This window comes from Canis aureus, chromosome 3 (assembly GCF_053574225.1).
Source record: "Canis aureus isolate CA01 chromosome 3, VMU_Caureus_v.1.0, whole genome shotgun sequence".
Lineage (NCBI taxonomy): Eukaryota > Metazoa > Chordata > Mammalia > Carnivora > Canidae > Canis > Canis aureus.
The window spans coordinates 73,266,412-73,285,461 of NC_135613.1; the positions used below are offsets into that span (position 1 = coordinate 73,266,412).

Consider the following 19,050-nt stretch of genomic DNA (forward strand, 5'->3'; position numbering starts at 1 on the left):
ATTTTATTTATTTTATTCATGAGAGACGCAGAGAGAGGCAGAGACACAGGCAGAGGGAGAAGCAGGCTCCCTGCAGGGAGCCCAATGTAGGACTTGACCCCAGGACCATGACCTGAGCCAAAGGTGGATGCTCAACCACTGAGCCACCCAGGTGTCCCAGAAAGCTGTATTTTAAAAATAAGCTCCCTTGGGGCACCGCTCAATGGATTAGGCCTCTGACTCTTGATTTCAGCTCAGGTGATGATCCCAGGGTCCCGAGATCAAGTCCCATGTCAGGCTCTGTGCTGGGTGGGGAGCATGTTTAAGATTCTCTCTTTCCTCTCCCCCTCTCACCCTCCCTCTCAAAAACAAACAAAACAAAACAAAATAAGCTCCAGATATGGAGCTGTGTAATCCAGATATGTAGACCTACAGTAAAAAGCCATTGGGTTCTTCGGGTTCCCTCATCATCAGCCCCATCAGAATTGCCATGCCTTTGAATGGCCATATCCATTTGCCCCTGGAGACAGAAGAGACCTCCATCTCGTCTGGCTGAACCCCAGAAAACTCTGAGGCCTGGAGTAGCCAGAAGAAAACAAGGCCTCTTTTGGCCCAAGCCCCATCACCAAGTAATACATTTCCTGCCAGGGCAAAGCTGGTCTCAGAGACCCCTCCCACCACATTCTCAGTCCTGGGAGCTGGTCCATGGCCTCCAAGCTTCTGGGCTTGCAACTTCCCTTCCCGTTGACGGTTCCACATGGTTCTTCCACGTAGGTCCAGTTTTGGCTCCCACCTGGCCCATGACTTGGGCTCTGTTTCTGGCCCCACCGCCTTGGGCTACTCAGCCTGGTACCCAGGACCCTCCCCCTCGGGGCTGCCCCCTATCATTTTCTCTGATTTTGCACTCCAGGCCTGCAAGCGAACCCAGCCAGCCTCCTCCTGCGAGCTCTCTCCCTTGCTGGGATGAGAAAGAAAAGAAAAAAAAAAAAAAAAAAAGAAGGGGGCTAGACTTTCATCCCAGCCCTCCTTTTCCAGGCAGTTCTCCCAGTCCTCAGTGCTTCTGGTCTGCTCCCACCACGTCAGAACGGATGAAACCTGGCTCTTCCAGAAGGTTCTCTCTCATTCAGTCCCCAAATCACTGCCAAGCACCCCCGTCTGGCCAGACTCTCCCCTCCCCTCTGCCCTTTCCCTACAGGGATTGATTTGTTTAGTTTCAACAGTTTAATCTTCTCCTTCCCTAGGAGCAGAGCTGTTTCTTCTGATCCCTGGTGGGAGGCGTTCTGTATTGGACTGAATCAAGGAGGGGCTGGGGGAGGAAGGTAAGAGGGAAAAAAAAAAAAAAGAAAAAGAAAGGAAGAAGGAAAACATACCTCCTGGCAAAACCCAGAGCACCACTTTTGCAACATCTTTCCCCGCTACATTATTTATAGCATGACTGAAACATTTATTCCTCCCCTGCTCTTCCAAAGAGCGCCGGTGTTTCCACTGAGCTGTAACAAGTACAGTGAGCCTGTGCTCAGCGCCAACACCAAACATTTGATACACAGAAAATGCTGTGGCTCACAGCGGCCAGGAGGAGACCCGGACAGAGGGGCTGGGCCCGGGGAGAAGGAGGGTGTGGCTCCAGGATTGGGGGGTACAGGACAGAGGGAAGGCAGCCAGGCCGCAGACAGGAAAGGAGGGTTCTCTAGGCAAACAGCTGAGGCGCCTACGGGAAGCCAGGCTTGCAGAGAACCAGAGGCCGGGGCCCACCAGGCACCAGATCTGCACCAGGGATGCTCAAGGAGACACTGGCTGGTGACACGCTTTCTAAGCAGGTATTTTCATCTATTCCAGTTTATGTAAGTAAGTACACTTAAGAGTCGGTGTGTGTGATAGAAAGGGAACGGACTTTGGATTCGGAGAAATCTGTTCCACGGTGTCCCTTCTGACACATCTCTGCCGTGTGACATAGGGCCAGTCATATAATCTGAGGCTCATCTTGTCTCTCTGCAGAAAACGGATACCCACATCCACCTTGCATTAAGGTCACGTATGACAAGCACCTAGCACTTCAAGTGAATTTCATCTCAATTATAAAAATGAACTACCTAGCACAATGCCTGGCCCTTAATGGATATTCCATAAAGGGGGCTCAGTCCATTCTCAGTTGGCAAGCATTATGAGTACTCGCAGGCTTTGCAGAACTGTTTCCCAGTGGCCTGGTGTACATGCTAATGAGAATACATGGTGCGATAAGGGAGACCTGACATTCTCGAAGGCCTCCAGCTCTCTTGGAAAGAATAAGCCCACGGACCCATGACAGCGGAGCCCCACATCCCCATTCATCCTGGCTTCGCTTTAGCTGAGCCAGCAGCCACCACGTCTGTTCCTGGCCGCAGGTCTGCTCGGTGCCTTCAGAGTCACATCTACCAATGCCTGCTGTGATTACTCAGGGAGTTAGGGACCCCATCCGCCCCCACTGGCCTTGGCACCCTTTAATGCCTTTGCTATTTTCCCTCTTGTTTGCAGGAGGAGACACTGTTTCCCACCGACTTGCTTTCCAGCACTTCTTCCTGTCCAGGAGCAACCTTGTATCTAAACACGTTAAAGCCATATTTGTTTTTATAATCCCTTTACTGGAGAAGAAGGGATATGAGATCTAGTGGCAGGAGATCCACTACGGGTGTGGTGTCTGACCCTGGAAGAAGCAAGTTAGCCACTCTGAAAATAACAACCAAACACCACCAGCATCCATTCTGCGCTCAGGGTTTTATGCACATCGTCTCGTTTATTCCTACAACAACCCTACAGGCTGCACATTATTATCTCTATTTTCTTTCTTTCATTTTTCATTTAGTTACTCCTTTGAAAATATTTTACCCCATCTACTACCTGCCAGATATGGCAGATGGAACACAGTGATGAACACGACAGCTGTCCTCATGGGGGCCTATAATCCAGATGGGGAAACGGAGACCCAAAGAGGTTAGCTAAGGCCACATGATAACCTGCCCTCATGCCTCACACCTCTCTGTAGGGTGCTTTGAGGTTTACAGATCCCCTGGGACCAGCTGATCCTGCCCCCACTGCCTGGCCCCAGCAGCTGGACAGCTCAGGAGTGTGGGGCAGGGACCGGCTTACACACGCAGACGTGTAAGGGGCTCCCTTTAAACTGTAGAGCACAGTGTGCCATCGGGTTTCTGCCTCGTGATGCTAGAGCCCAGTGGGTACCTAGGAGATCAGCCAGGTCCCCAGGAAGACACCTGGGCCAGTCCCCCGAGCAGACTGGGTTCCAGGCAGAGGGAGCTTGTCCTCCCTGGCCCTGGCTCCACTGCTCAGGCCCTGGCTTCCATCTGACTGCGACACGAGACCTGGTCTTGCACCAGCCACTTCCGCCACCACTCAAGTCTCTCCTGGCAGATCCTGTGGCTTCAAAGCCCCGGGAGTGGAGAGGAGAGCCGCATGGCTCGAACAATAGCCAACTTGCCTAAAACCCCAGTGCTGGAGTTCATAAAAAGAAACGAACCCATTCAGGCTAGCACTGAAATTGCAGTTTCCGTTTCACTGTGGTGATAGGAGGCGGGCACCTTGGCACCCGCTTGGCGTCGGCGGGGTGGGGGCGGCGGAGGGGAGGCGGAAGGGGCCTCTGCTGCAGACGGGTAAGCCTGGCACTTTGATTTGCTTTCTCTCTTCCTTTCCAACCGCCCCTCCTCTCCAGGTCTCCCTCCTATGAATATATTTGTTTGTTGATTCCCATTGATTTCCAAAGGCCTAGGTGCCCCCGGGGCCTCTTGCTGCAGGTGTACCAAATGCAAATCCGACAATTACAGTCAAATCCAGCAGCAAAAATTCGCCATGAAAGAAGAAAGGCAAAGGACTCCCCGCTGGGGAGCGCGGCCCTCAAAGACGAGCCCTCCACACAAGGGCAGCTTCAATGGGCCTGGCAGCACCGGCCCAGGCGGGCACCAGGCTGGGCAGATGGCCGGGGCCGGGCCCTCGGGCTGGCTCTAGAAAGCTCTGCCTCATGAGGCCCACTGTGGCATCCCGCCCTGGGAGACCTCAAGGGCCCCATCTGCCCAAGCTGAACGAGGTGGGGAGGCAGGCAGGGGAGGCCCAGGCAGAAGTGTCTTCTCCCCCCACCTCCTCCAAGCCTCCCATGTAGGCTCATTCATGTGACTACTATTTCCAGCACATTCTTGATGCCAAGCACTGTCTTAGGCCCTGGGGAAATAGCAGTGCCCAGGACAGACAGACAGACAGACGTGCCATGCTATGGTAGCTTGTAGTCTAATCAGAGACATCAGAAAAAAACAGCAAAGGTGGAAGCTTTTGGGCAGAAACCAGGAAAGGCATGAGACAGGTGACAGTAGATGAGGGCTACTCTAAATAGGGTCAGGAAGGACACATTGGCACTGGGACCAGAAGAAAGAGATGGACCCTAGGGTGCAGGGTGTGGGGGAAGGGCTTTCCAGGTGGGACAGAGCATGGGCAAAGGTCGGAGGTGGGGGGGCGGGGGGAGGTGTTCTAAAAAGACCCTGGTTTATCTGAGAAACTGAGATCGTTGTGGCTCTAGCTTGATGAGCAAGGGGACTGTGGCATGACATGGGGTCAGGTCAGTGTCAAGGGGCAGACCCTGGGGTCCTCAGGACCCCCATGTGGCATCTGGAGTTAACAACAGAAACGTGAGGCTCTGATGGCCCAGCCAAGCCTATGATGCTAGACTCTCTTGAAAGGAGGGAGCCCTTGACTCTAGGTCATTAGGGACCTTTGCCTTTCAAGGGAAGACAGGGAAAAAATAAAGACAGCAGTTCTGATGCTTTTCACTCCCCATAATTTCTAGTATGTTCTGTGTTCCACCCCTTCTTATTACTCAAGACCAAACCCACCCAGGCATCGATGTACTCATGCCAATATATATTGATTACCTACTAACTCCATGGCAGGAAAGGAGGTGGCCAGGAGGCAAGCGGTGAGTTTTGCAGGATCAGGACGGGCTCTGGATGTCATGGCAGGGAGTCTGGACCTGATTTTGGAGCCTGGAGACCCTTTGAACGAAGGTTTTGAAACAGGAGTGACAGACTTGGATTCTAACCGCACAAATGCTTCTGGCTGCAGTGTGGAGGGGACCAGAGAGAGGGGTCTGCCGAGGAGGCTGCCGTCAGGGGCCACTGTGATCGGCCGGGGAGAAGTGGCAAACCCCCCCCCCCCCTTGGAGCATCTGCCTAGCCCCAGGACAGAACAAAGCTTCAGGCCACTGTGCCTGAGGGCCATTTTGTTCCTATTTCTAGTGTATTCCAGTTACTTACATGCCCTAATCTTGAAAACCCAGAGATACTGCAAAGGTCCTTTCTTCTTGACTTTCGAATCCATTAAGGGTTTGGGCAGATGCACAGAGAAGGAAGGAACAGACCTATCCCCCAGTGTTATATGGCTGGTGTTGACAATGAAATGTTTTGCGTTCCTGGGCACGCAATAGCTACAGAGGGAAGGCTCCCAGAGGGCCTGGGTGGCAGAGGCAGAAGGACCAGAGTTCCTTTTCCCATGCTCACATCGACGTGGATAACTGAGAGTTGGCCGCACCTTGGAAGTGGTGCGCATTTGGAAACTGTGAGGCCAATTCCCTGTGGCCGGTGCCTGGCATAAGGAATGCACTTAACGCTTGACTTCAAAGCGCCAACCCAGTCCACATCTTCCCCAGAGAGGGATGCAGCCTAGGCAACCTGTGCCTGCAGCACTGTTTGATATGCAAATTTCCCATCTCTTTAAGCTAGACTGTTTGTGAAACAGAGAGTTAGAATCAGAGTTAAGGAGTTTGAGCCCTTAGAGATCCTGGAGCCCCATGCCCTCCTTTCATAGAGCAGCTACCACAGGTGCACCGAGGTGAAAGGACTCATCCAGGGACCCTCAGTTAACGGCTTATCCTGGGGCCCTCAGTTAAAGGGCTGCATCTCTTGCACTGGATGTCAGGGGGCCACGCAGAATCTATATTTACATCTCAGGGCTTACCTGCTAACCCCAGCGCATACATAAGATGTCTCCCAACAGCAGTCCTGAGATCTGAGAAATAAATACTTAGATAAAAAGCCATTTACCAAGACCCAAATGCCTTTTAACAGAGGCTGTGGGCCCAGCAGGATAAGCCAATTACCAAAGGATTGTGTTCCAAACGCAGCCTAACTGTCTCAGAGCCATGTCAGGGGGAATCAATAAGTAGTTAATCAATGGATTGATTGATCATTTGCTGCTAGTAATTAAATTTTGGGAAAGTACAAATTCTATTATACCTACAGTCAGTCAAAAGCAATGCTCAGATCCTGGAACATGAAAGGAAATAAAAATAGAAGCCCTGTGGCCACGATATTAGAGGGAGGTAGAGAGAGAGAGAGAGAGGGAGGGAGGGAGAGAGAGGAAGTGAGAGGAGAGCAGAGAGTGGCATCTCACAGCATCATAGGTCTTTAGAGTCAAAAGAAACGTTGAGGGTCATCGGTTTGGCTCCCTCATGTTAGTGAGGGGGAAACCAGGGCTCCTAGAGGTTGAAGGACTGGCCAAGGAAAGCAGTGGGTTAGTGTCAAAGCAAGGATTACATCCAGGCCTCTTGCCTCCCAGCCCAGTGCCCTTTCAGAGAAAGGGCAGGCGGTCCCTGTTGTACAATTTGGGGGTGAAGTAACAATATCACTGATGCATTGCCTTCAGTGTTCCCCTTAGGGCACTCACTAGAGTCCCAGGGGGCCACATTCTCCTCACCCCAAACATAGGGCTTGTCCCTTAGCGAGCACAGAGATTCACGGAGACGCCTTCTACATCAGCGCCCTTCTGGCAAAGTTGGAAGGAAAACTGCCCTAAGGATGAGGATTTGCCGTCGCTCAGGAAATCCAACCCAAGCACATGCACATGAAATAGTTCCTGGAGAAGCAAGCACAGCAACTCCAGAACAAGCCCACGGGCATCCAGGTGATCCCGTGAGTGGATGACTCGTATGGACACACATGTTCTGCTCTGTTTGTCAAGGTGTCTGTTCCTTATACAGTACATGTCTGTACCAGTCACGGTTCTATCTGATGCTTCTCCTGCAGCCCTTAAATTGAGCATCACAACGGGCCTGACGTATCTGCTGAACTGACTCAAAGACCTGAGATGTGATACGACAACCGAGGGCAATCATCCGTGCCGGATGGGTAGTGTTTATGCCAGGTAAGGAGACAAATGCTGTTTGGGTTTTCCTATATATGGTGGAGGTGGGAAGTGGAAAGAGGGGAAACAAGTGGGTGGACTGAAAGTTTTCATACCTGTTTCCCAGATTAGAAGGAAACTCCTCCAGGAAGCCAACCCAGACTGCCTGCCTGAGTCTAGTCTCTCTAGACCACTTGTGAGCACAGGCTGTCCTTGTCCATCCCCTGGGACAGTTGCATCACCTGTTTCTAAGGCTCTCTGTAGACGAGTTAAAAAAAAAAACCCAAGTTCCTTCCTCGAGCTAGCCAGCACGATTTGAAACCCCCTTGCCCCTCGCTGCCAGTCTAAATGTGATCAAGAAAGGCAAACACATTTTTATTACTTGCTTAAGCCAAGCGGAATTAGGTAGGTAAATCTTCTGGGATGAAAATCAATACATTCCAAAGCCAAATATCAATGATTTCTGAATTATCTTCTGCTTTTGTAAGATCCGTGCTGGTGTTTCTGTTTATGTTAAGCACCTTCCTGAGCCATCCGGTGTATGGGCTACAACTGGGAGGGAGCGGGTCAGCTCCCTAAGGGCAGGGAACCCAGCCTCCTCCTCTCCCTTCCTTCCCCCTGAAGCCTGAGAGCCCTTCCCACCAGGGCTGATCCCAAGCGCTCGCTCGTGGTCCAATGATGCTCTACTTTCCTCCCAAGTCTGTCCTCTGTCCCTACCCCCACCCCGCACCCTGCACCCCATGCCCAGGGAAGCAAATCAGAGAGATTAAGGATTACTTGACATGCTCTGTGCAGTCACTGGTAACGTCCAAGCCTCCCGCACCCCCCTAATTGGATCCGCTGCCGAGAAGTTGATTTAATCAGTCTGTGATCACCACTGGGGGGGAGGGGGTGGTTCGGGAAAAGGATGAGCCTCCCGGGCCTCGGCTTGCTCTGTTTGCTGGCCCCAGCTGTGTGTGCACAATCAGCCTTTATTAACTATTACACTTCATTCCGGACAGCTGCCTGGGGAGAACATCGATTCATTCCTCAACCTTTTAGGCTGCCCTGGAACTTGGCGTTTCCATTTATTTATCTCCTTATTTCCGTGCACACGTGCAGGTTAGCCGTGCACTGGGAAGACGGGGCCAGGAGATGGATTCAATTAGAAGCGTGTCCTCCGATTTCTTCCCTCAAAGTCCCACTCTTCCTTCGGTCTCCCCCGTGGGGTGGGATCCCCACAGTCCCCGCTCCCCCTGCCCCACCAAAACTTGCAAGGCCTAAATAGAAGCATCTCTGCAGGAAAAGTGAGAGCCAAAGAGTGATTTACTTTGTCAATGCTTGTCCAGGTCGTCTGCATGCCTCACCATATTTTCGTGTGGATGCTGGTCAGCCCCATCCACTCCCACCTCACGCCCATGTGTGCACCAGGCACATGCTGTGCGTGGTACCTGGCATAGAGCCAGCGCTCATTTCTCCAGGGACTGGTGGCTCCTAGGGGGACACTGGGGTGCAGTCACTCCTGGACATTTGGGGTTCTGGGTGGAGGGCAAGGGTGAAGCAATAGCCCCATTCTATGACAAGGAAAGGGGGTTCTAGGTAGTGACATTTCTGATGGACCAGATGAAGTTGTCACGTTCCTCTCAGCACATAGGGCCCCTCAAATGGTATGCACGCTGTGTCCTGGTATATGGTGCTTTGTGCCAGGCTCTCCATGTGGGAAGCCCTCTCTTGCACACGAATGGAATGTTCACCAAGGTAGTACCCCTACATGTTATCCCACCCCACGTATCCCGCTACAGATTCAGGATCTCCATTCGCCCACAAGGTTCCCAGCCAGGTCCCCCCTTCTTCTGTATGAAGACAGAGTGTCACACTTACAGACGGCTGGGGGAGCCATCCAAGAGTATCCTCATAAAGCCTTCAAAGAAACGGTGCTTTCCAGCTCCCCTGCCTGTGTGTTCCAAGTTTCTTTGCTGCTACCTCGTGTGTGACTCTGGGCAAATCAGAGGACCTCTCTGAGCCTGTATTTCTGCATACATAAAAAAAAAAGGGTAAATCTGCTCTGGCTACTTGCCCTTTAGGGATGATATGGCACGTACAGCTTTGTGGCACATACAACAATCTCCTCGGGCAGCCAGTGGAGTAGTTAAGACAACGGATGCCAGAGTCAGCTGCCTGGCTCACATCCTGCCTGTGCTGTTGCTTAGCTGTGTGACCTGGGGTGAGTTATTGTCTGTTCTGTGTCTCAGGTTCCCATTTATCAAATGCGGGTAACAGCAGCCACTCTCTCACAAGTTGTCACGCAGATTTAGAGAGTCGATATATGTGAAGGGCTCAGAACAGTGCAGGTCGCCTTTTATAGTAACACATGTGGATGGACGGTCTATCTCCTTACTGTATGGCTCTCCCCATGCATGCGCGTGCACACGCATGCACGCACACACAAACACACACACAGAACACCATAGCTCCAAACACCATGATTAAAACTTCCTACCTTTGGCTGGGCAGAGGCCTTCTTTTACTCTGGGCCTGGGTCTTAGTGTGTGGCTGGACTTGTGGAAAGAAATGTGCCCATGTGTCACTATAAGGGCAGGCCTGGCCATGAGGCTGGTTTTCTCATTGCCAGCACCCCCTGCTCCCGGGCAGAGGTCAAAGCTGCAGCACCGTGGCCAGAGCTTCTCGTTTGGTGTAAAGGTCACCTGTGGACACTTGTACATCTGTCTCATTCCTCATCCACCCACAGCCCTGAAAGTAGCTCACAGACTCTGCTGGCCACTTCAGCCTGCAGCTTATCAACATCTCCTCCTGGTAAAATGCAAACTGCATCGAACAGTTCACTCTTCTGATTATGATACTGTCTCCATACCGAGTGATGCCCACTCCGGGGACTGCTGCTTGTTTATGAGTGAAGTGCTGGGAGCATGAAGGGGAGAGACCAGGAAGCAGAGGAAACACAGCTTTCGAGCTGTGAGTCTGCCAACAGGTTCCAAACCCCCCAGATTCTTTCATTAAAAAGTTTATTATGATGGAAATGATAAAATAGAGCAGAGAGACCATTAAAGGACTGGCAAGAGTATCACAAATTGGTGGGAAAAAAATCATTGCCAGTTTTGATTACAAAAATAAAAAAAGGAATCATAAGATCATAAGGAAGGAAAGAAGAAGAAAGCAACAACCTTTGATAGTACAGTTTTCATAAATCACAAGCAGGAAAGGAGTAAACCCTCCTCAGGACAGGAGGCAATGGACAGATTCTGACAAGTTCTAGAACTCTCCTCTTTACAAAAAGGAAGAGCGTGGATCAGGGTCAGAAGAAAAGCCTTCTGTCAACATCTTAACCCTGCAGTTTGAACATAAGCCCCTCCGGATGACTGGGGGGCACTTTGGTCTCTCCTTCCAGTCCCGTGTGCCCCCCATCATGAGAATAGTCCAAAGACCTGCCCCTCACAGCCCAGGATTACTTTTCCAGAAGTTCTGAGATTTCCATCTCCACAGCTGCACAGAGGGTGTTCCCAAGACCGGAGCCACCCAGTCAGCCTCCATCACTAGCGGCCTGGGAGGGCCTGGGGCTATTGGGAAGGAGGGGAGCTGCTCAGCAGACATCTTCCCAAGCAAAACAGCATGGCTCAGAGCCTCACCTCACAGGGCCAGATGGCGGGGAGGGCCATACTTGGGTCCCCACAGGCCTCCGGTGGGCCCGGGGCTACAGTCCCTGGGGAACAGGCCTGAGGGTAGGCTATGAGCACTGCCTGCCCAACCTCTGGTTACCTCTCCACTGGGTGTGCATTCCTGAGGGACATGGGCAGGCCCTGGAGACTCAGCGAAGTGAAGGGGGGTCATGCCTGAGGACAGGACTATACCTTTCTCCCCAAGAAGCAGGGTACAAAGTACTGGTGGAGATAACCTTGAGTAGTGGTAGACTTTGGGTCAACCCTCTTTCCTGGTCTTGTTCTCTTCACACCTCCGAGAAGGTTTGAACCAGATCATTAAATCCCCTAGGAGTTTTGAACACCCTAAATTTATTACCCTGGGGTATAAAACAAGATGTTCCCCCACAGTCTCAGAATTTCTTGGGAAGCCCAGGAGGTGAGAGTCATAGGGACGAGGAGCTCCCCTGCTCTCAGAAGAGACACCAGACCCTCTATGAGGGGTTGGCTGAAGGGTGAGGAGCACTGGTTCTGAGGCCCTGAGCCCACCACCAGCTCCAGCCTGGGCCAAAACAACACAGATGTTTGAAGAGATGATAGTGTGAGGGTCTCCCTAAGGAGAATGGGCCCTCTGTGGGTTTCTTGCATGTGTCTGAAGCATGTGTCCCACTTCAGACTAAGGGAAGGGAATCAGTGAAGCCAGGAAAGCCATGATAACTTGAGAAGGTTCAAGGAAGTCTTCAGGAGAGCAAGATGTGCATCCTGGGGCTGCAGGCAGGGGGTGTTAATGAGCCAGGCCTGTGGGCAGAGGTGGCAGGAAGGGCTCCAGAGGGCTGCAGTGGGAGTATGGGGTGGGGGCTCTGCTTACCAAGAGGGAAGGAGATGCCAGGAAGGGCGGAAGGGACAAAAATCGTGGCCACCTTTTCCCGAGCACTTCTGATGAGCCAGCTCCTATTTAAGGAGCTTATACACATTAGCTCATTTAAACATCCCACTAACAAAATATTCTTACTAGCCCCATTTTATAGAGAAGATAACTGAGGCCCAGAGAGGTGAAGGGACTTGCCTGAGGTCAAAGCTACAGAGTGTCAGAGCTGTGAGAACCCAAGCAGCCTTGCCTCAGAGTCCTGCTCCTGCCCACCATGCTGAGCTGCCCCTCTGCCAGAGTGGTCTTCAAGGAAACTGCTCCCAAAGATGGGCTGCACAGGCCAAAGAACCAGGCCGTGTGAGGTGTTCTAGAGCAGGTGCTAATGAGGGCTCAGGAGACATCAAACAAAGAGGTCACTGCCTGCATCTGGGAATGGTGTGGTGTTCGTGGTGCCAGAGGGCTGCTTCCAAAGACCTCACCAAACCATCCATGGTTGGGGGTGGGGGGGATGGTTGGCTGCCGATTGAGAGCAAACTATGGCAGCAGCAGGAAAGTGAATGACTTCCAGCCCTTTCCCTCTCATCCCTCATCAGTGAAGCCAGGAATGTGCAAAAATAGACCTTCTTGCAGGCCGTCCAGCCTAGGTGAGGCCCATGCCAGGGGGAAGAGGAAGGAGAAGCCCTGATAGAGGAGAGACTGAAGCTTCAATTGAGAGTCATGAGGAAATATTTACTGAGCCTCTACTATGTGCAGGACCTGTTTTACGTCCTGAGGCTATAGCCATAAAGAAAATGGACAAGATGCACAAAATCTCTGTCCTCTTGGAGTTTATTATCCAGGAGAGGGAGTGCAAGCAATAAATGAACAAGTAAATATTTTGTAGGTGAGATGACATGATGTCCTACAGCATCCATAAGTGCTCAGAGAGGGAAGGGTGCATGGGGATGGGTTGTTATTGTATCTAGGGGTCAGGGAAGGCATTTCTGACAATTCCTGGTATTATAGACTGTCCTGACAGTGGTGGGGATGGGGAGGGTGAGTCACATGGGTATCTGCTGGAAGGGCATTCCAGAAGGGGAACGGCAAGCCGAAAGCCCACACAAGAGGTGTGTCTGAGGCAGGCAAGGGGCCATGGTGCCTGGGATGGGGGTGAGAGGAGTGGTGGCAGGTGAGTAAGGTCTAAGAGATAGCAGGGGCCAGGGAGGCAGGCAGGAACTTTGGCTTTGACTATGAGCACCATGGGAGCCATCAGAAGGTTCTGAGTGGGCAAGAAAATTTTTAATACCAGAAAGTCAGAGAACAGAGATGCCACCCGGGCTGCCTGAGATACCAGGCAGGAGCCAAGAAGGAAAACCCAGCAGAGCAGGTTGGAAGGGGCAGAGGCAGGGGATAAAAATCAAGCTATTCCTGATTACTCTGAGTCCAGCCTATTCAATACAGTAGAGACATTAAGGCTGATTGATGCATTTCTGAGAAGGCTTTTGAGCAAATCTTTACTGAGCACTTCATCATACCAAGCACTGTATTAAGTATTTAAACTTATTGTCTCGTTTAATCCTCATAACACTATGAGGTGGGGGATACTTCCCCCATTTTATGGATGAGCAGAGTGAGCCTCGAAGACAGGGAGGATTCAAGCCAAGGACTGCTGCGGCCGGAGCTAAGCCAGGAGGGCACACAGGCGGAGGGGCTCCCGGGCTCGGGGGCTGCACGGTCTCCTGCTGGAAGGAAGGGCCTCTCTGGGTCTGCCCGGGGCCTGGCTGCCCCCACACAGGCAGACTTTGGGGCTGGCTGCCATTGGGCAATCATCGCTAAGCAGGAGCAGAGGGAGAGCAAGGCAGGGGGGCTGGGGGGGTGGTCAGAGTCACAGTGAGCAGCAGGAAGGGGACAGCCACCTCTCCCCCCTACCCCCTCCTCCACTTTGAGGATCAGGAACAACTTCCAGGAGGAGGGGCACCGTAAGAGGCCTGGAGATCAAAAGTAACTGCCCAACAGCATTTCTGAAATCTGGCAGCTGGTGGGTGATGGGTGCCTTCTCCTCTGCTCTTTGGTGAGCCACCCTGTCCCCCTGACTTCGGCTGTGCCGCTCACGCCAGCATAACCTGTCCGCATTCCTGTCTCCCGCAGCCTCTCCTCCCTCCCTAGGACAGCTTCTGGTTCTCTGGGCAGTGGTGAGGGGGTGGGGAGGAGCTCTGGGGCTCTGTGCCTGACCCCTTCACCTTCCTCGCTGTCTGAGCCAAAGCCTGTTCTAATGTAATCCACCCAAAGCCTGCCCAAGTTCCCCTGGATTCCAGAACAACAGCGGGAGGCCTACAAACTCACCAGGCAGATTTGGTTCAGCTCATTCTTCAAAGGGGGAAACTAAGCCGAGCAGCCTTTTTTCCTCTAAGGATGGACAGCACGTGCCACCATGAAGCCCAGCCCCTCAGCAATGGCTATACAGAAATCTAAGTTGGATACGAGGCCTCCTCTCCATGGGACAGCTGTGCAGGGAACAGTTAGGTCCCGAGTCATGTCTCAAAATCCCCTGGGTGTGGACAGGTCCTCCCCTGCTCATGGCATCTGGACTCCCACGATTTTCACTCTCGGCACTTTGGGGGACCTGTCTGCCCCTACCTCAGTTGCTCATCCAGCAAGCGAAGGCGATGCCCTCTTAAAGCCAAAGGCAGGAACCCAACCCATGAGCTCTGGGGCTCTACCGTCCAGCTTTCTTTCTCCATCTTCCTGAACTAAAATGGGGCAACGATTGTTTTTTTCTATTAAGCAGATGAGACCCCAAGGCCCACAAAACCCAAATGACTTGTCCCAGAAAGCACAGCAAGAACCAGAACCAGGCCTTCCAACCCCTAAGCCTGGTGAGCCCAGGGCCCCCTGAGCCCTGACAGACCCTGCCCTGAGTAGGGAATCCTACCTGCCTGCCCGGGGGCCCCTCATATCCTATAAGGCCAATACTCAGAAAGTGCAGGAAGGTGGCTCAGAGAGCTAGAGGGGCCTTCCCACAGATGTAGAACACACAGAGGCAGAGGTCCAGGGCTGGAAGGGGCTTTCTGGATAATTGTTCTGATTTGCCCAGGACCCGTGAGTACTGACTTAGGCCAGAGTCTGTAACAAGGGAGCTACTGGTACTACCTTCCCATCGTTCCTGTAATTCCGCTCTGCCAGCCGGCCGCTGTCTGCGCAACAGTGGGGTCACCCGGGCAGTCCTCCATGCCTCCTCGATGACATGCTTTCTGAACCTTCCCACTTTGCCGGGGGAAGATCAAACCAGGCATGTTGGAGAGGGGGGTTCTGACAGCTTAGGTAGCACCGTCCCCACAGGCAGGTCCCTGGGGGCTCTTTCCTGCCAAAGAAGCATGGGAGGGGGTGCTGGCAGCGTCACAGCCTCGGCGAACACAGGCACGGGACCATCTGGCCACAGGCTGCCCGCCTCTGGTCTCGTCATCGTCCCCATTCAGGACCGCAGCCTCCTCAGGGACTGGCAACTCTAGGGTCATAGGGGGAAGGAGGAGGAAACCCCCAGTGTGGCAAGTTATTCAAAGTGTGTGTGTGTAAGGTGTGTGTGGGGGGCTATCTCAGAACTGAGCATTGTGGAGGGACCTCTGTCCTTCCTCTCCTTGCTTCTATCCTCCTCTGACCCCAGATTCTCACCTTGCATGTTTCAGACCAGTCACCAAAAACCACACAGGTTCAGACTCACCCTTCTTTCTCCATCTCATGCTCTCCAAATTTTGCCAGCACCCAGCCAGCCCCTCCGCAGATGGATGGCCTGGGGTCAACCAGGCTTTGGGCTGTTGCCACTCATCGACTGTGACCCCTGGACCAGCAGCCTCAGCATCACCAGGAAGCTCATTAGAAATGTAGGACCTCAGACCCCTGCTGGGCCCGAGGGATCAGAATCTGCATTTTTAGCAAGTGCCCTGAGTGATTCCCATGTGCACTGATGTCTGGGAAACACTGCTTTGGACACACAGGCTGCCCCCAATTTGAACACCACCACCCCGATCGTGGCTTGACCATAAGGCAGCAAAGTCCCACTGACTGAGCCCAAGAAAGCAAAAGCAACCCTCCCCTTTTGCAGGCTATTCCAGGACAGGCAGGAGCTCAAGTTGGAAAAAATAAAAGTCCCCTGACATGCCAGGTCTTTATTGCATTTCTGTGTTTAATTTGCAGAGCTGGGATGGCTGATGGGAAACTGAATTCTCCTCCACCAACCACCAGACCCCGTCTTGCCTGCCTTGCCTCATGCCAGCACTTGCCCCTGTCTCCACTTAAACAGAAAACAGAAGACCCACATGAGGGCATCGTTAGTGATCCACCTTCTTTAATTAATTTAATAAATTAATCCTTGGACTTTTTCTTCACTGTGTCCTGGAGAGTCCCTCCTAAGCCACTGGGAAGAATCACAAACACCCACATAGAATCCTCCGGTTCACCAGAGCCTCTTCTATTAATATCACCCCAAATTAATATGATTATTTAAGCTCTTAACCGGCTGCCCCGCCTCCGGTCTCTGCACCATCCCCTCTCAGCTCCCCAGTGAGCTTTCTGAAGTACTGGCTTCATCTTGTCACACCTCCCGTCCCCTGCAGAATGGTTCCCAGTGAGCCTGAGCCCCACCCCCCCAACTAGGTGGTGTCTGGAAATCGGGAGTGACAAAGGTGAGGTGTCTGGGTACTAGAGAATTTTCCCCCTTGAGTGCTTGCAGCCCCTTATTGTGAAGTGTGCAAGAGAAAAGTCGTGGCCTCAGTGGCTTTCTAGTCCTGGCTTTCTGTGGCCTCTGTGTGCCCCCCAGGACCCTGAACACCCCTGCCAGGCCTCTTTCCATCTGCAGCTGCTTCATGCATGAACCTGAACAGAACTCACGCTCACAGGAACCACTCTCAGGCTTCCTCCCCGCCTCATCGGGATAAGTTCCTGCTCCTGTTTGAGATCCAGCCCAAATGCTGCCCCTCTCATGCCCCATCCACCACGGAGGTTAAATGGGACCTTTGGATGCATCTTTGAATTTCATTTGAAGCCAAATTCTGAGGACAACAGGTGACAAAAGCTCCCACATTCTATGAGAATGATGGCTGGGAGAAAGAACTTTCTTTTGTGTCTTCCTTCCCCATAGGGGTAACAGGGAAACTGCACCCCTTGCTCACGGCCAACTCTACAGCTCTTAGGGCCTAAAGCCACTGTGTACTGCAGAAGGTTCTGGAAAGAATCTGACCCTTGTCCTGGAGACTGGGAGTGACAGTCAAGGATGTGACCAGTACATGACCCTCCTGGGGAAGAGGATGAAGGCCAGGTGCTTGCTGGAGCCATGGAGGGAGGTGGGAGGGGAGGGAGCTACCCTGAGCAGGTTTCTCAGCTCTTCCACCAACGGTCTCCCCCTGATTCTACAAATGGGGACACTGAAGGCCAAAGAGAGTATGTAATTCAATCCAAGACCCCATTGCTATTAACTGGCAGAAACAGAAGTCAGACCCAGATCTGCCCCACTTCCCACCAACCACAATATCCCCCGCTCCTCTGGAGAGGGTGTACCCCTTTCCTGGTTGGCCCACTCCCCGCTCCACACATTCATCCTCCCATAGCTATTCCTTCATTCCCTCAGTCCAGAAGTATGTGTTCAACACCCACTGTGTTTATTTGTTTGACTAATCTGTATCTTACCCTGCTTCCAGGGGACTTAGAGGCAGCTTACAAAGACACCTGCAGTATCATGAAACACGATGCAATGAGGGATAGAACAAGAAAGGGCTGACACTGGAACAACCAGGAGACGTACAGGAGGCCAGAACGCGGCTGGTCCCCAGGACCTCCAGGCATACAGGCCTGTATCATCCGTAAAAGTTGGGGGTGAACCAGACTGTGTGCTTCCCAGTGGAAAAGGCAAAGAGTGAAGACCTACTGTGTGTAAAGCTTCCATCAAGCATGCTGATCCTTTCAGAACACAGATGAAAACCTGAGCTCAGGGATCCAGGCGTTTATCAACATCGCTTCAGTGTTTGCCAAGCATCCTGGCGTGTGCTCCCTGCTTTGAGTCTCCTAATAATTCAGTGAGAAAATGGAAGGTCAGAGAGGTGAGTGCCCAGCCTAAGGCCACACAGCCTGCAGGTGAAAGAAAGAGGCCTCTGCCTCCAGAGGTCCCTGCCCGAGGAGCGCAGAGTTAGGCATGCAGATTCCACAGCCGAACTACCTGGGTTCTTATCTTGGATCCACCATTTCCAAGCTGTGTGACTCTGGGCAAGTTACCCAACATCTCGAAATCTCAGTTGGCCCGCATGTAACATGGGAGGAATATAGTACCGTGTGTATCTCGTGAGTACTGCACGCCAGACTCCTGGCTCACATGCGGGTGTCAAATAAATGTGAGCTGCTATTATTTTATCACACCGCTGGCTGTCTTCTGTCCATTGCCCCCATCAAAGTCCCCACACTGGATTTAAGGAAGGACAGGGAAAGACGGACACCAACATGTACAGATTATGTGCTGATGGCATCTGTGACAGTCATTTTTCTCTCCGTACCCTGCCTTCCCTCCCTGGGAATGGATACCAAGGAATAAACCCTTAGGAGGACTTTTGCTCCTATTAAGGCCACCCCCAGCATCAATCCCTTTCTCCTAACTGTCAGATGTACTGATCCACTTCTGAAAGGGGTGGGGCCTCCCCAAGTCTCTCTGCCCATGCATCGATCAAAAGGACCACGGTAGGGTTGGCACCCGGGGAGAATAAAAGAGGAACAGATCACACGTGAAGTTTGGTACTGATCTTTCCATCTCCCTCCTTCCTCCCCACCTCACCTCCTAACAGCGGTCTCCCAGCAGCCACCAGCCAGGGCATCATTCAGAAACCTACCTCTCCCCCTCTCCCTCCTACACGGAAAGGTAGGAAACCCATCAGCGCTTGTTTTTAGCTGGGAACAAATTGTTCACACATTTCATTAACCAAAAAAAAAAAAAAAAAAAAAAAGATTGAGAGAGAGAGAAACGGGGTGTGTAGGGTGAAGATGCTAGCATATCAAAACCATTTAAATTATATACAGAGACTCGGAGGTAAGAAGGAGCAGAGAGGGAGGGCGGCTGGAGTTTCTTTAAAAAAAAAAAGACAAGAGCAGTTTGGAAGGAGGTGGCCATTCTCTTTGTGCTAGTTTTTCTGTGATGAGATGCATCCATGTACTTTAAAAGGTACTGCTGAGAGTTAAACACTTCTAGTCAATAATGTAAAATTGAAGAGGATTTGTGTGTGTGGCTGAGAATGGAAAAGCAGTTGTTGAGCAGAGTCCAGCCCCTCTCTTCCTATGTTGCTGGGGCTTGCCACCCTTCAGATCTTTAGCCAAAGGGTGGGATGGAACTTGAGTGCCTAATTATGATCCAGTGGAGAAAGGCTCCAAAGGTCCCTCACGCAGAAGCCAAGGTGGGCCCCAGTGGAG

General features: G+C 52.2%; 1 protein-coding gene and 1 long non-coding RNA gene across 3 annotated transcripts in view; one reads left to right on the plus strand and one right to left on the minus strand.

Moving 5' to 3' along the window:
• The window catches only part of DSCAML1 (DS cell adhesion molecule like 1), a 344,894-nt gene that overhangs the window by 220,378 nt on the left and 105,466 nt on the right, over positions 1-19,050 (minus strand). The window lies entirely within an intron of this gene.
• Positions 7,034-18,120, plus strand: LOC144305615 (uncharacterized). The gene is made up of 3 exons (XR_013372632.1): positions 7,034-7,152; positions 16,745-16,921; positions 17,301-18,120. It is a non-coding gene; the product is annotated as an uncharacterized LOC144305615 (long non-coding RNA).